At 49.0% G+C, this 15024-nt stretch overlaps 6 non-coding genes across 6 annotated transcripts; all 6 read left to right on the forward strand.

The window, feature by feature from the left end:
- The first annotated feature begins 8779 nt into the window (after positions 1 to 8779).
- TRNAS-AGA (transfer RNA serine (anticodon AGA)) lies at positions 8780 to 8860 on the forward strand. The gene has a single exon. It is a non-coding gene; the product is annotated as a tRNA-Ser (tRNA).
- A 221-nt stretch (positions 8861 to 9081) lies between these two features.
- On the forward strand, positions 9082 to 9163 carry TRNAS-UGA (transfer RNA serine (anticodon UGA)). The gene has a single exon. It is a non-coding gene; the product is annotated as a tRNA-Ser (tRNA).
- Positions 9164 to 11667: 2504 nt separating this feature from the next.
- Positions 11668 to 11749, forward strand: TRNAF-AAA (transfer RNA phenylalanine (anticodon AAA)). Its single transcript has one exon. It is a non-coding gene; the product is annotated as a tRNA-Phe (tRNA).
- Positions 11750 to 11971: 222 nt separating this feature from the next.
- TRNAS-UGA (transfer RNA serine (anticodon UGA)) lies at positions 11972 to 12053 on the forward strand. The gene has a single exon. It is a non-coding gene; the product is annotated as a tRNA-Ser (tRNA).
- Positions 12054 to 14557: 2504 nt separating this feature from the next.
- TRNAF-AAA (transfer RNA phenylalanine (anticodon AAA)) lies at positions 14558 to 14639 on the forward strand. Its single transcript has one exon. It is a non-coding gene; the product is annotated as a tRNA-Phe (tRNA).
- A 222-nt stretch (positions 14640 to 14861) lies between these two features.
- Positions 14862 to 14943, forward strand: TRNAS-UGA (transfer RNA serine (anticodon UGA)). Its single transcript has one exon. It is a non-coding gene; the product is annotated as a tRNA-Ser (tRNA).
- The last annotated feature ends 81 nt before the right edge of the window (positions 14944 to 15024 follow it).

The raw sequence follows: 15024 nt of genomic DNA on the forward strand, positions 1-15024 counted from the left end.
ATAGCTATCAGTCTCAATAGAGCTAAGGAAGGTGAAACACTGGGCAGGGAATGGGATCAGAAGAGTGGCCGGAGAAGGCATGAGACTACCTGTCTGGCACTCGTGCCACTTGTGCACCCCAGCTGTCGAGAAGACACATGTCGAGTAATAGCCAAGGAGATTGGGAAAGAACTTCAGTTATCATCTCGCCAGTAAGTTCCATCTGAGGTATCAGATGCATGAAGGAAGTAGCCTTATTGTGGCGTCTAACAGTGTCATTATTTTCCTAAAGAGTCATAACTGCATTCTTTTACAACCTCCTTTTTGCTTTTCTCTGGCCAGGAACATGAACTTTATAATAGTGCCTTTGAGTCATGTCAGTATGCAGGTATGGACCGAGTGTGTTTTTTGCAGTAGAACGGATAGGCAAAGATGGGAAGGCAGTGGAGCAGAGTGAACTGAGGGAAAGAAAAAGACTGCTGTGAGAGTGAGAACCTCAGCTCAAGTGGCAGCCAACCCTCGTGAGTAGTCGTGGCCGAGTGGTTAAGGTGATGGACTTGAAATACATTGAGGTGTCCCTTCACAGGTTCAAATCCTGCTGACTACGTTGGTGCTCTTTCACAATGATGTGTTAGGTTTTTCCTTGGATGCCTCCTTTCCCAGGAATAAGCATGTATTATTCAACAACGTTGAGAGCACAGGTAAAACAAAGATAAGAATGTGAAACAATGCACTGTGCAATGCCAGCATGAAAACTCTCAAGGAGTACGCTGCCCAGGCCTACTGCTTCTCAGACATTGTATCTGTCTATTTTGGGGAGCTGCAGAGAACCCTTGCCTGTGCTTTTTGAGCCTGCTGTCTGGGGTGGGTGCCTGGATAAATTGTTGTTGGGAAGGACAAGGCAGCTAGCTCCTCTACAGGGGTCAATTTAGGAGGTTGGTGGGAAGAACAGAAAGGGGCAGGAAGGATAAGTTACTTACCTGTAAATCCCGGAGCATATATCAAATATACACATATCATACATGTGTAAAAAATAATCATGCAGGCTATCATGTTAAAAACAGGCTAAAAATGCTTTATTTCTAAGAAGTTTTTTTTTTTTTTTTTTTTAATATTAAATACTACAATAGAGCATACATATGTACCCAAGCTCCTAAAACTAGGCTTAGTGAAGTGAGCAGTAGCAAACTCTAGAGAAAAAATAGAAAAAACTGCATTGAAAAACACAGAAGCATTCTTAGCCAATAGGCTGCATGCAGGTTAACACAGGAGAACCATAAAAACTTTGGCACCGTGCCTTTAAGACCCTGAGCACCTCCAGTATCCCACCATGCCTCAGGGGTGAAGGAAAGGTGACAGTTGGTTCACAGTTAGGTCAGTTCTTTTTACGGTGACAATTTGTATAACTGATTCAAAACACAGTCTGTCCTGCACTTCTAGGAGACGTGCGTCCGGGGAGGAGGGTGGGTTGTTTATGACTTTGATGAGGATACCCCTGGAAGAGAACTAGGATTTACAGGTAAGTAACTTATCCTTCTCTTCCAGGGGATCCTCATCAATAGTCATAAACATTGAATAGATTATCAAGCCCATCCCTAAACCCAGCGGACTGTCCGATAGAAGTGCAGGAATAGATATGTCTTACGCAAATAGATTTCTTAGAGAGGCCTGCCCCACTTGGGCATCCGCTCTTGCATCTGAGTCTAAACAATAATGTCTTGTAAACGTATGGACAGACTTCCATGTAGCAGCTTTACAAATCTCAGATATCGGAACATTGTTAAGGAGAGCAGCAGTAGCCGCTTTACCCCTTGTGGAATGCGCTCTAGGCCGCGCTAGCAATTGTCTATTAGCTAGCTGGTAAGTATTAACAATGCAAGAAACTATCCATCTTGATATTGTTCGCTTAGAAGCTGCCTCTCCTGTCCTTAAATGACCATAGTTTACAAACAAGCGGTTAGAGTGTCTAATCGATTTTGTCTTGTCCAGATAAAATTTCTGCACTCTTTTCAAGTCTAATGAGTACAATGCTTTCTCTGCCGGAGTCTCCGGATTGGGAAAGAACGTCGGTAAAGTTATGGTCTGATTAATATGGAATACTGACACCACCTTCGGAAGGAAAGATGGGTGAGTTCGTAGAACCACTCTATTGTCATGAAAAACCGTGTACGGTTCTTTTGCAGATAAGGCCTGGATTTCACTGACCCTCCTCGCTGAAGTAATGGCCACTAGAAAAGCCGTCTTCCACGTAAGGTGTTGTAAAGAGGCCTTATGGATAGGCTCGAAAGGAGGGCCCATAAGTTTTGCCAGGACTATGTTCAGTTCCCATGGAGGAGAAGGCCTGATTGGCGGAAAAACTTTCTTCAAACCTTCTAAGAAATCCTTGACTACAGGTTTTGTAAAGAAGGATTCCTGAGAAGGCGATTTGCGATAGGCAGTAATAGCAGACAAATGTACCTTAATAGATGATACCTGCAGACCGGACTTCCCTAGATGAAGCAAATAGGACAGTATGACATCATCCTGCGCCCGTATGGGATTATGACCTTGCTGACAGCACCAGATGTAGAATCTCTTCCACTTAAAAGCGTAGGAACGCCGCGTGGAAGGTCGTTTGGACTCTTTCAAGATGCTCATGCACTCCTGCGAGAGTCCTAGGTGCCCATACTGCAGGAATTCAGGAGCCATGCTGTTAAGCTCAGAGAGGGTAGGTTGGGATGTAGAATCCTGCCCTCCACTCTGCTCAGAAGATCCGGTCTGCACGGCAGCCTCCTGTGAGGTTCTTCCGACAGGTTGAGGAGATCCGTGTACCAGAACTGTCGGGGCCATTGCGGCGCTATAAGAATCATTCTGGTCCTGGATCTGTAAAGTTTGCTGATCACTGCCGGAATGAGGGGAATCAGCGGAAAAGCGTAAAGAAATGTCCCTGACCAGTCGATCAACAGGGCATTCCCTCGAGATCCCGGACGGTAGAACCTGGATGCGAAGTCTGGGCATTTCTTGTTTACTTCGTCTGCGAAGAGGTCCAGTTGAGGCCGACCCCATTGCGCGAAGATGTATTCTGCGACTTCGCCGTGCAGGACCCAATCGTGAACGTCCTCCAGGTGTCTGCTTAGAAAGTCTGCTTCCACGTTCTGCTGACCTGGCAGGTGAACTGCTGTAATTTACATTCCTCTGGCCAGGAGCCAATGCCATATCGCTTGGGACTCTCGCGATAGGGGTAGGGACCTCGTTCCCCCCTGTTTGTTCAAGTAATACATCGTGGTTGTATTGTCCGTCTGTATCAAGAGAGTTTTCCCCTGAATTAGCGGTATGAAGGACTTGAGAGCGAGATGGACCGCTCTGAGTTCTAGCAGATTGATGTGGTACTGCTTTTCCTTGTCTGACCACAGACCCTGTGCTTGAAAAGGACCCAGATGAGCCCCCCATCCCTGAAGAGATGCATCCGTTACTAGGGTGTCGGATGGAAGCACCTGGTGAAACGGAGCACCCACTGACAGGTGAGGTCTGTGCATCCACCATCTCAATGACTGAAGTGCTACCTCCGGTAGCCGCACCGTGTCCTCCCAGCGACCTGTTCTCTGGCTCCAGTTGGTCTCCAATGCCTCTTGGAGGGGTCTCATGTGGAGTCTGGCATTTGGGACAATAAAAATGCACGATGCCATAGAGCCCAGTAGTGATGTCACCTGACGTGCCGTTGGTGCGCTGGCTCTCAACAGGTCCTGGCACTTCTTGTTTATTGAGGATAGTCGTTCCTCCGAAGGATACACTTTTTGTAGTTCTGTGCTTATGATAGCTCCTAGGTAGTGAAGATTCTGCGTTGGAGTCAAGGTTGACTTCTGGTAATTGACCTGAAGACCTAGAGCTTCGCAAACTCCTAGTACAATGTCCTGATGGCTTCTCGCCTGCTCCGGAGAAGAAGCCTTTAGTAGCCAGTCGTCTAGGTATGGATATATGTATATCCTTTGTCTTCGGAGATGTGCCGCCACCACTGCCATACATTTCGAGAAAACTCTTGGGGCAGATTTCAGGCCAAAGGGTAGAACCCTGAACTGGTAATGCTGTAACGCTACTCGGAAGCGCAGGAATTTTTGATGTTTTGGAGCTATTGGGATGTGAAAATACGCATCCTGCAGGTCGATGGAGCACATCCAGTCTCCCTGATGCAGTTGAGGGAAAATCTGGTGGAGCGCTAGCATTCTGAACTTCTGCTTCCTTATGTATTTGTTCAGCAGCCGTAGATCCAGGATTGGCCTGAAAACGCCCTCTCGACCCATCTTTGCCACTAGAAAGTAACGGGAGTAGACCCCCTGTCCTCTTCGTGCAGGTGGAACCTTTTCTATGGCATTCTTTCTTAGGAGGGCGAGAGCCTCCTTGCGTAGCAAGCTGAGATGAGATGGATTGTCTTTGGTTGGTGGCAAGTGTGGTGGAGACTGTTTGAAAAGAAGAGAATAGCCATGTGCGACAATATAGAGGACCCATTTGTCTTTTGTGATAGAGTGCCACTTGTGAAGATAAGCCGTAATACTTCCCCCCACCGGAGTGGTGTACAGTGTCGAAGGAAGCGAGATTTCATTGCTTGGTGGGTGCTTTTGGAGTGGATTGTTGAGGTCTGCTTGACCCTCGCTCCCTTGTGTTTCTTCATTGAAAAAGAGGTCGTCCCTGTCGCTGCTGTGACCTTTGCGCCCAATGAGGGGTCTGAACCCTCTGCTGGAAAGGGCGCCTATCATACGGCCTGTACCTCCTCCTGAAATCTTTCTTTCTTTCGAGGCCCACCGCCTTCAAGGTATCCACCTCTGTCTTCATGCGGGCCATCTCTTCGTCTGCATGGGCACCGAATAGAGAGTTCCCGGCAAATGGGAGGTTCAGGATGCGTTGTTTTGCTTCCTGTTTCAAGCCAGTGAGCCTCAGCCAGGAAGATCTCCTCGCACAGATACCATGTGCTTACCCATGAGCAGCCAAATCCGCCCCATCCGCTGCCTGCGCTGATAACCTGGTTGGATACCAGGCATCCTTCTTGTAGTATCTCCTGGAAATCTTGTCTGTCTTCTCTGGGCAATTTTTCTGTAAATCTACTGAGGGAATCCCACAGAGAACGATCGTACCTGCCCAGGAGCGCAGACGCACTAGAGACCTTCATTGCTGAAGCCGCCGTCCCGCATATCTTCCTCCCTAGAGAGTCTAGATGCCTGCTCTCTTTATCCGGGGGTACCGTGGATGAAGATGCCACCGAGTGGGTCTTACGGGCGGCAGCTATGATCACCGAGTCCGGTGGCGGATCCTTTTTAAGGAATAAAGGGTCTTGTTCTGGAGCCTTGTATTTCTTAAGAATCCTAGCCGGGGCAGACTTAAGCGATGCTGGGGCCAGAAAAGTGTCCATGGTTGGCTGCAGCAAGCCAGGCACTAGAGGCAGCAACTTTTTCGACGCTGATCTCTGTTGTAGAGTCTCAAAGATGATCGATGAGGAGGTAGATGGTTCTGGAACCTCTATGTTGAGTTTCTGCGCTCCTCTTAACAATACCTCGTTGAATGTGGTAATATCATCCACCGGTGAGACTCTAGCAGGTGGTGAATCTGTAAGGGTAGGTGAGTAACGCCCGACAGAAGAACCTGATGAAGACCAAGAGGGTGATCTTCTCCTTGACCGCGCCCTGGATCTCCGTTGAGAGCGAGATCTGCTACGAGACGCTGTAGCAGAGCGTCTAGGCCTCGCGGTCGGTTGGCGAGGAGCTGAACGAGCCCGTTCTGCCCTGGCTGTCGGTGATGGCGTTCTTGGCAGGGAGGCAGTAGGTGAATACATTCGCGAATACTGCGAATCTGGGGAGGCCGCTGGTCTGTTGAGGCTCTCCAGCCATCTCGGAGATAGATTGATGGGCGAGACATGCCCAGATGATGCCGCTCTTGACCGAGAAGAGTCGCTCGGTATGGAGACCACTGGAGATGGCGCCTTGTCTGGCGTGGGGCGATGTTCTGCTCCCTGTGGGACAGGCAAAACCTGCGTCGACGTCGATGGTTGTTTCGACGTCGAAGGGCGCCCAGCCGGTTGGTCCTGCCTCGACGTTGAGTGCCTCGACGTCGAGTGCCTTGACGTCGAACGACGCTCCTTGGACCTCGACCTGCTCTCCGTCGTGTGCCTCGACGTGGAGCGATGGGAGGTCGGCGGCGGATGTTCCTCGTGCCGTCGTGGTGATCTCGACGTCGTGTGTCCTGACGTCGGGGGCGCACAGCCTTTGGCGGCGATCGGGCACGCCGGCGATGGCTCGACGTCGATCGGCGGGTTGCCGTCGACGGAGACCTGCCCCTGCTCTGATGTTCCCTCAACGCCGTTTCCTTCGACGTCGGATGTGTCGCCGTCGACGGCGATCTATGCCGGTGAGACGGTGGTAGCGACGACGTCGACGGTGAACAAACAGGCACTTTCCTACCTGTCGACGTCGACCGGGCCATTCTCTCCTGAGAATGGCCTTCTGGCTGTCTGGGAAGTGAGGAAGACGATGTCATTTCCTCTCCTGAAGCCCATGAAGCCGGATCTTCTCTCTGTCTTTCAGAGTCCTCCTAGACATGTTCTTGCAGTACTTACAAGTGTCAGGGCAGTGACTCTGAGGCAGGCACACTATGCACAGAGAGTGGGGATCTGACTGGGCCTTCTAATTCCCACAAGCAGGGCATTTGACAAAAAGAGAAGGCATTTTTCTGTCAGAAAAAACCTTCCTAGCTCAGACAAAGATATTATTTGTCGAGTGAAAAGTGAAAAAACGCTTTTTTAAAGAATTTTTCTGAGAAAAACTCAGAAAAACTGAGAGCTTAATGCTCCAGGATCCTCTCAGAAGAAGCCGGAAAAAAGAACTGACCTAACTGTGAACCAACTGTCACCTTTCCTTCACCCCTGAGGCATGGTGGGATACTGGAGGTGCTCAGGGTCTTAAAGGCACGGTGCCAAAGTTTTTATGGTTCTCCTGTGTTAACCTGCATGCAGCCTATTGGCTAAGAATGCTTCTGTGTTTTTCAATGCAGTTTTTTCTATTTTTTATCTAGAGTTTGCTACTGCTCACTTCACTAAGCCTAGTTTTAGGAGCTTGGGTACATATTTATGCTCTATTGTAGTATTTAATATAAAAAATAAAAAAAAACAAAAAAAAACTTCATAGAAATAAAGCATTTTTAGCCTGTTTTTAACATGATAGCCTGCATGATTATTTTTTACACATGTATGATATGTGTATATTTGATATATGCTCCGGGGTCCCCGCACAAGGGCGGGAATATTCAATGTTTATGACTATTGATGAGGATCCCCTGGAAGAGAAGGAAGCTCTCTGCTGTTGCTTCTCGGCCTAGGCAGAGCTGCAGGTGTGGTTAAAAAGGATTGGCGTTTGGACAGGTCCCAGACCACAGTGCAACCTAGGGCAACAAGAGAGGTGAGGCTACTGAGGCCCTTACCCTGAGCCTTCTGACCCCACTGCCCCTTTGGCCACGATCGGCCAAAACCTCTCTATAAGGGCTAAAGGTGATTATTATATATGCTGAGTAACTTAGGGTCCCTCGCATAAATGGACTCCTGCTGAAGGAGCTCGCCTTTGCTTTGGGACTGGCCCAACACGGCCTTGCTCTCCTCAACAAACCTGCCACCAGCCAGGAGGCTGGATGGCTTGCAGAAGGACACTCCCAGGTATGCCCAAGCACTTCATTTGCATAGAGACTACCCTCTCTTGGGCCCGCCTCCACTCACTTATTAAGTAATGTGGCTAGAATATCAAAACAGAAAGAGGAGCAGGGCCTGACAGCCTTTCAAAGGCTCAACTGAGGTGCTGGGCTGACGGCTGGGATCACCAAAGCCTGGGATGACTCCAATATGGAAGCAGAAGCCTTAGGGCAAACAAAGGTCAGCAGTTGATGTGCTGTAAAGAAGAAGGGCTGCAGAGGGCCTCAGCAAAGCCTTCGGAATACTTGTGGATTGGCAGGAGTGCCTATATTTGTTTTTTGAGAAGCACCTTGCCAGTGCAAAGGATTGATGAGGAAGAGGAAGGGGCAGAGCGGAATGACTGGAGCCAGTGAGGTTGCCTGTGAAGACATGAAGGACTATGTTGAAAGGGTCACCGCTTGCAGAGCCAAGTAGTCGTTACCAAGTGGTTAAGGCGATGGACTAGATATCATTTGGCGTCTCCACGAGTATGTTCAAATTCTGCCGACTACGTCAGATGACATTTTTGGGATTCCTCTTCAGGGCCTCCTGCGTGGGAGAACAAGGGAGCAGCCTCTATGCAAAGCAGTCAGTAAAACAGAATATGAAGCAAAGACCATTAAAGCCACAGAAGAAAGATATGAACCCAGGCCAAATGCATCCTGCTCCCCCTCCCTCACCTGTCAGGCACTAGTCTGCAGAGAAACTGAACGCGCCCACTCTCCTCCAAGGAGAATTCAGCTCAGGAAACGCCTAGCCTCAGGCCCTAGATTGGACGAGGCACTTCTTTTCATACCTGTAAAGACCAACCCGTCTCTCTGTGAAGTCCATTCATGGCCTCCAAGACAGAAGTTTTGCAATGGTGCCTATCGTGGCTGCCATCTCCCTGACGTTAAAGCTACCACCTCTTCCGGCCTGATTTTTTTCCCCCGTCTCAAAACATGAACATACAAGGAGTGCTAATTTCACATGCATGCCTGCTTTTAGCTTGAGACGCTTTAGAAAGTCTTCTGTGGAATAGGAATGATGTATAGGAGAGCAGGGAAAATGGTCCAGTGAACGGAAAGAAAAAAGACTACGGATGGAGGTAAAGTGCCCTGTTGAGATTCACTTGTGTGGGTAGTTGTGGCCGAGTGGTTAAGGTGATAGACTAGAAATCCATTTGGGTATCCCGCGCAGGTTCGAATCCTGCCAACTACGCTGTCCATTTGTGAACAGTATTTTCCCATAACTCTTTGAAATACCTTCTGGCATAAATGCGGGCTCCAAAAGCAGGACTAATAGGGTCAGCGGCCTGGGAGGGCTCAAACTTTTGCCATTGTGGCCTTCCTCTCTAGAAAAGGACTGCTTCTGTCCAGAGGCTAGACCACCAGCAGAAATAGAAACGAGCTACGTTGAAAATGGACCATAGCTTTAAGCGAGTAGTCGTGGCCGAGTGGTTAAGGTGATGGATTTGAAATCCATTGGGGTCTCCCCGCGTAGGTTCAAATCCTGCCGACTACGTGCTACTTCACCTTTGGTGATATTTTATACTTCATATTAAATGGCATCTGCACAAGCAGGCCGAATATAGCTATCAGTCTCAATAGAGCTAAGGAAGGCGAAACACTGGGCAGGGAATGGGATCAAAAGAGTGGCCGGAGAAGGCATGAGACTACCTGTCTGGCACTCCTGCCACTTGTGCACCCCAGCTGTCGAGAAGACACATGTCGAGTAATAGCCAAGGAGATTGGGAAAGAACTTCAGTTATCATCTCGCCAGTAAGTTCCATCTGAGGTATCAGATGCATGAAGGAAGTAGCCTTATTGTGGCGTCTAACAGTGTCATTATTTTCCTAAAGTGTCATAACTGCATTCTTTTACAACCTCCTTTTTGCTTTTCTCTGGCCAGGAACATGAACTTTATAATAGTGCCTTTGAGTCACGTCAGTATGCAGGTATGGACCGAGTATGTTTTTTGCAGTAGAACGGATAGGCAAAGATGGGAAGGCAGTGGAGCAGAGTGAACTGAGGGAAAGATAAAGACTGCTGTGAGAGTGAGAACCTCAGCTCAAGTGGCAGCCAACCCTCGTGAGTAGTTGTGGCCGAGTGGTTAAGGCGATAGACTCGAAATCCATTGAGGTGTCCCCGCACAGGGTCAAATCCTGCCGACTACATCGGTGCTCTTTCACAATGATGTGTTAGGTTTTTCCTTGGATGCCTCCTTTCCCAGGAATAAGCATGTATTATTCAACAACGTTGAGAGCACAGGTAAAACAAAGACAAGAATGTGAAACAATGCACTGTGCAATGCCAGCATGAAAACTCTCAAGGAGTACGCTGCCCAGGCCTACTGCTTCTCAGACACTGTATCTGTCTATTTTGGGGAGCTGCAGAGAACCCTTGCCTGTGCTTTTCGAGCCTGCTGTCTGGGGTGGGTGCCTGGATAAATTGTTGTTGGGAAGGACAAGGCAGCTAGCTCCTCTACAGGGGTCAATTTAGGAGGTTGGTGGGAAGCACAGAAAGGGGCAGGAAGGAAGCTCTCTGCTGTTGCTTCTCGGCCTAGGCAGAGCTGCAGGTGTGGTTAAAAAGGATTGGCGTTTGGCCAGGTCCCAGACCACAGTGCAACCTAGGGCAACAAGAGAGGAGAGGCTACTGAGGCCCTTACCCTGAGCCTTCTGACCCCACCGCCCCTTTGGCCACGATCGGCCAAAACCTCTCTATAAGGGCTAAAGGTGATTATTATATATGCCTGAGTAACTTAGGGTCCCTCGCATAAATGGACTCCTGCTGAAAGAGCTCGCCTTTGCTTTGGGACTGTCCCAACACGGCCTTGCTCTCCTCAACAAACCTGCTACCAGCCAGGAGGCTGAATGGCTTGCAGAAGGACACTCCCAGGTATGCCCAAGCACTTCATTTGTATAGAGACTACCCTCTCTTGGGCCCGCCTCCACTCACCTATTAAGTAATGTGGCTAGAATATCAAGACAGAAAGAGGAGCAGGGCCTGACAGCCTTTCAAAGGCTCAACTGAGGTGCTGGGCTGACGGCTGGGATCACCAAAGCCTGGGATGACTCCAATATGGAAGCAGAAGCCTTAGGGCCAACAAAGGTCAGCAGTTGATGTGCTGTAAAGAAGAAGGGCTGCAGAGGGCCTCAGCAAAGCCTTCGGAATACTTGTGGATTGGCAGGAGTGCCTATATTTGTTTTTTGAGAAGCACCTTGCCAGTGCAAAGGATTTCTGAGGAAGAGGAAGGAGCAGAGCGGAATGACTGGAGCCAGTGAGGTTGCCTGTGAAGACATGAAGGGCTATGTTGACAGGGGCACCGCTTGCAAAGCCAAGTAGTCGTTACCAAGTGGTTAAGGCGATGCACTAGATATCATTTGGCGTCTCCACGAGTATGTTCAAATCCTGCCGACTACGTCAGATGACATTTTTGGGATTCCTCTTCAGGGCCTCCTGCGTGGGAGAACAAGGGAGCAGCCTCTATGCAAAGCAGTCAGTAAAACAGAATATGAAGCAAAGACCATTAAAGCCACAGAAGAAAGATATGAACCCAGGCCAAATGCATCCTGCTCCCCCTCCCTCACCTGTCAGGCACTAGTCTGCGGAGAAACTGAACGCTCCCTTTCTCCTCCAAGGAGAATTCAGCTCAGGAAACACCTAGCCTCAGGCCCTAGATTGGACGAGGCACTTCTTTTCATACCTATAAAGACCAACCCGTCTCTCTGTGGAGTCCATTCATGGCCTCCAAGACAGAAGTTTTGCAATGGTGCCTATCGTGGCAGCCATCTCCCTGACGTTAAAGCTACCACCTCTTCCGGCCTGATTTTTTTCCCCCGTCTCAAAACATGAACATACAAGGAGTGCTAATTTCACATGCATGCCTGCTTTTAGCTTGAGACGCTTTAGAAAGTCTTCTGTGGAATAGGAATGATGTATAGGAGAGGAGGGAAAATGGTCCAGTGAACGGAAAGAAAAAAGACTACGGATGGAAGTAAAGTGCCCTGTTGAGATTCACTTGTGTGTGTAGTTGTGGCCGAGTGGTTGAGGCGATGGACTAAAAATCCATTGGGGTAAGCCCGCACAGGTTTGAATCCTGCCAACTACGCTGTCCCTTTTGTGAACAGTATTTTCCCATAATTCTTTGAAATACCTTCTGGCATAAATGCGGGCTCCAAAAGCAGGACTAATAGGGTCTGCGACCTGGGAGGGCTCAAACTTTTGCCATTGTGGCCTTCCTCTCTAGAAAAGGACTGCTTCTGTCCAGAGGCTAGACCACCAGCAGAAATAGAAACGAGCTACGTTGAAAATGGACCATAGCTTTAAGCAAGTAGTCGTGGCCGAGTGGTTAAGGTGATGGACTTGAAATCCATTGGGGTCTCCCCGCGTAGGTTCAAATCCTGCCGACTACGTGCTACTTCACCTTTGGTGATATTTTATACTTCATATTAAATGGCATCTGCACAAGCAGGCCGAATATAGCTATCAGTCTCAATAGAGCTAAGGAAGGCGAAACACTGGGCAGGGAATGGGATCAAAAGAGTGGCCGGAGAAGGCATGAGACTACCTGTCTGGCACTCCTGCCACTTGTGCACCCCAGCTGTCGAGAAGACACATGTCGAGTAATAGCCAAGGAGATTGGGAAAGAACTTCAGTTATCATCTCGCCAGTAAGTTCCATCTGAGGTATCAGATGCATGAAGGAAGTAGCCTTATTGTGGCGTCTAACAGTGTCATTAATTTCCTAAAGTGTCATAACTGCATTCTTTTACAACCTCCTTTTTGCTTTTCTCTGGCCAGGAACATGAACTTTATAATAGTGCCTTTGTGTCACGTCAGTATGCAGGTATGGACCGAGTGTGTTTTTTGCAGTAGAACGGATAGGCAAAGATGGGAAGGCAGTGGAGCAGAGTGAACTGAGGGAAAGAAAAAGACTGCTGTGAGAGTGAGAACCTCAGCTCAAGTGGCAGCCAACCCTCGTGAGTAGTCGTGGCCGAGTGGTTAAGGCAATGGACTTGAAATCCAATGAGGTGTCCCCGCACAGATTCAAATCCTGCCGACTACGTTGGTGCTCTTTCACAATGATGTGTTAGGTTTTTCCTTGGATGCTTCCTTTCCCAGGAATAAGCATGTATTATTCAACAACGTTGAGAGCACAGGTAAAACAAAGACAAGAATGTGAAACAATGCACTGTGCAATGCCAGCATGAAAACTCTCAAGGAGTACGCTGCCCAGGCCTACTGCTTCTCAGACACTGTATCTGTCTATTTTGGGGAGCTGCAGAGAACCCTTGCCTGTGCTTTTCGAGCCTGCTGTCTGGGGTGGGTGCCTGGATAAATTGTTGTTGGGAAGGACAAGGCAGCTAGCTCCTCTACAGGGATCAATTTAGGAGGTTGGTGGGAAGCACAGAAAGGGGCAGGAAGGAAGCTCTCTGCTGTTGCTTCTCGGCCTAGGCAGAGCTGCAGGTGTGGTTAAAAAGGATTGGCATTTGGCCAGGTCCCAGACCACAGTGCAACCTAGGGCAACAAGAGAGGTGAGGCTACTGAGGCCCTTACCCTGAGGCTTCTGACCCCACCGCCCCTTTGGCCACGATCGGCCAAAACCTCTCTATAAGGGCTAAAGGTGATTATTATATATGCCTGAGTAACTTAGGGTCCCTCGCATAAATGGACTCCTGCTGAAAGAGCTCGCCTTTGCTTTGGGACTGGCCCAACACGGCCTTGGTCTCCTCAACAAACCTGCCACCAGCCAGGAGGCTGAATGGCTTGCAGAAGGACACTCCCAGGTATGCCCAAGCACTTCATTTGCATAGAGACTACCCTCTCTTGGGCCCGCCTCCACTCACCTATTAAGTAATGTGGCTAGAATATCAAGACAGAAAGAGGAGCAGGGCCTGACAGCCTTTCAAAGGCTCAACTGAGGTGCTGGGCTGACGGCTGGGATCACCAAAGCCTGGGATGACTCCAATATGGAAGCAGAAGCCTTAGGGCCAACAAAGGTCAGCAGTTGAGGTGCTGTAAAGAAGAAGGGCTGCAGAGGGCCTCAGCAAAGCCTTCGGAATACTTGTGGATTGGCAGGAGTGCCTATATTTGTTTTTTGAGAAGCACCTTGCCAGTGCAAAGGATTGCTGAGGAAGAGGAAGGAGCAGAGCGGAATGACTGGAGCCAGTGAGGTTGCCTGTGAAGACATGAAGGGCTATGTTGAAAGGGGCACCGCTTGCAGGGCCAAGTAGTCGTTACCAAGTGGTTAAGGCGATGGACTAGATATCATTTGGCGTCTCCACGAGTATGTTCAAATCCTGCCGACTACGTCAGATGACATTTTTGGGATTCCTCTTCAGGGCCTCCTGCGTGGGAGAACAAGGGAGCAGCCTCTATGCAAAGCAGTCAGTAAAACAGAATATGAAGCAAAGACCATTAAAGCCACAGAAGAAAGATATGAACCCAGGCCAAATGCATCCTGCTCCCCCTCCCTCACCTGTCAGGCACTAGTCTGCAGAGAAACTGAACGCGCCCACTCTCCTCCAAGGAGAATTCAGCTCAGGAAACGCCTAGCCTCAGGCCCTAGATTGGACGAGGCACTTCTTTTCATACCTGTAAAGACCAACCTGTCTCTCTGTGGAGTCCATTCATGGCCTCCAAGACAGAAGTTTTGCAATGGTGCCTATCGTGGCTGCCATCTCCCTGACGTTAAAGCTACCACCTCTTCCGGCCTGATTTTTTTCCCCCGTCTCAAAACATGAACATACAAGGAGTGCTAATTTCACATGCATGCCTGCTTTTAGCTTGAGACGATTTAGAAAGTCTTCTGTGGAATAGGAATGATGTATAGGAGAGCAGGGAAAATGGTCCAGTGAACGGAAAGAAAAAAGACTACGGATGGAGGTAAAGTGCCCTGTTGAGATTCACTTGTGTGGGTAGTTGTGGCCGAGTGGTTAAGGTGATGGACTAAAAATCCATTGGGGTATCCCTGCGGAGGTTCCAATCCTGCCAACTACGCTGTCCCTTTTGTGAACAGTATTTTCCCATAATTCTTTGAAATACCTTCTGGCATAAATGCGGGCTCCAAAAGCAGGACTAATAGGGTCAGCGGCCTGGGAGGGCTCAAACTTTTGCCATTGTGGCCTTCCTCTCTAGAAAAGGACTGCTTCTGTCCAGAGGCTAGACCAGCAGCAGAAATAGGAACGAGCTACGTTGAAAATGGACCATAGCGTTAAGCAAGTAGTCGTGGCCGAGTGATTAAGGCGATGGACTTGAAATCCATTGAGCTTTCCCTGCGTAGGTTCAAATCCTGCCGACTACGTGCTACTTCACCTTTGGTGATATTTTATACTTCATATTAAATGGCATCTGCACAAGCAGGCCGAATATAGCTATCAGTCTC

This window comes from Pleurodeles waltl, chromosome 7 (assembly GCF_031143425.1).
Source record: "Pleurodeles waltl isolate 20211129_DDA chromosome 7, aPleWal1.hap1.20221129, whole genome shotgun sequence".
In the NCBI taxonomy this organism is placed as follows: domain Eukaryota; kingdom Metazoa; phylum Chordata; class Amphibia; order Caudata; family Salamandridae; genus Pleurodeles; species Pleurodeles waltl.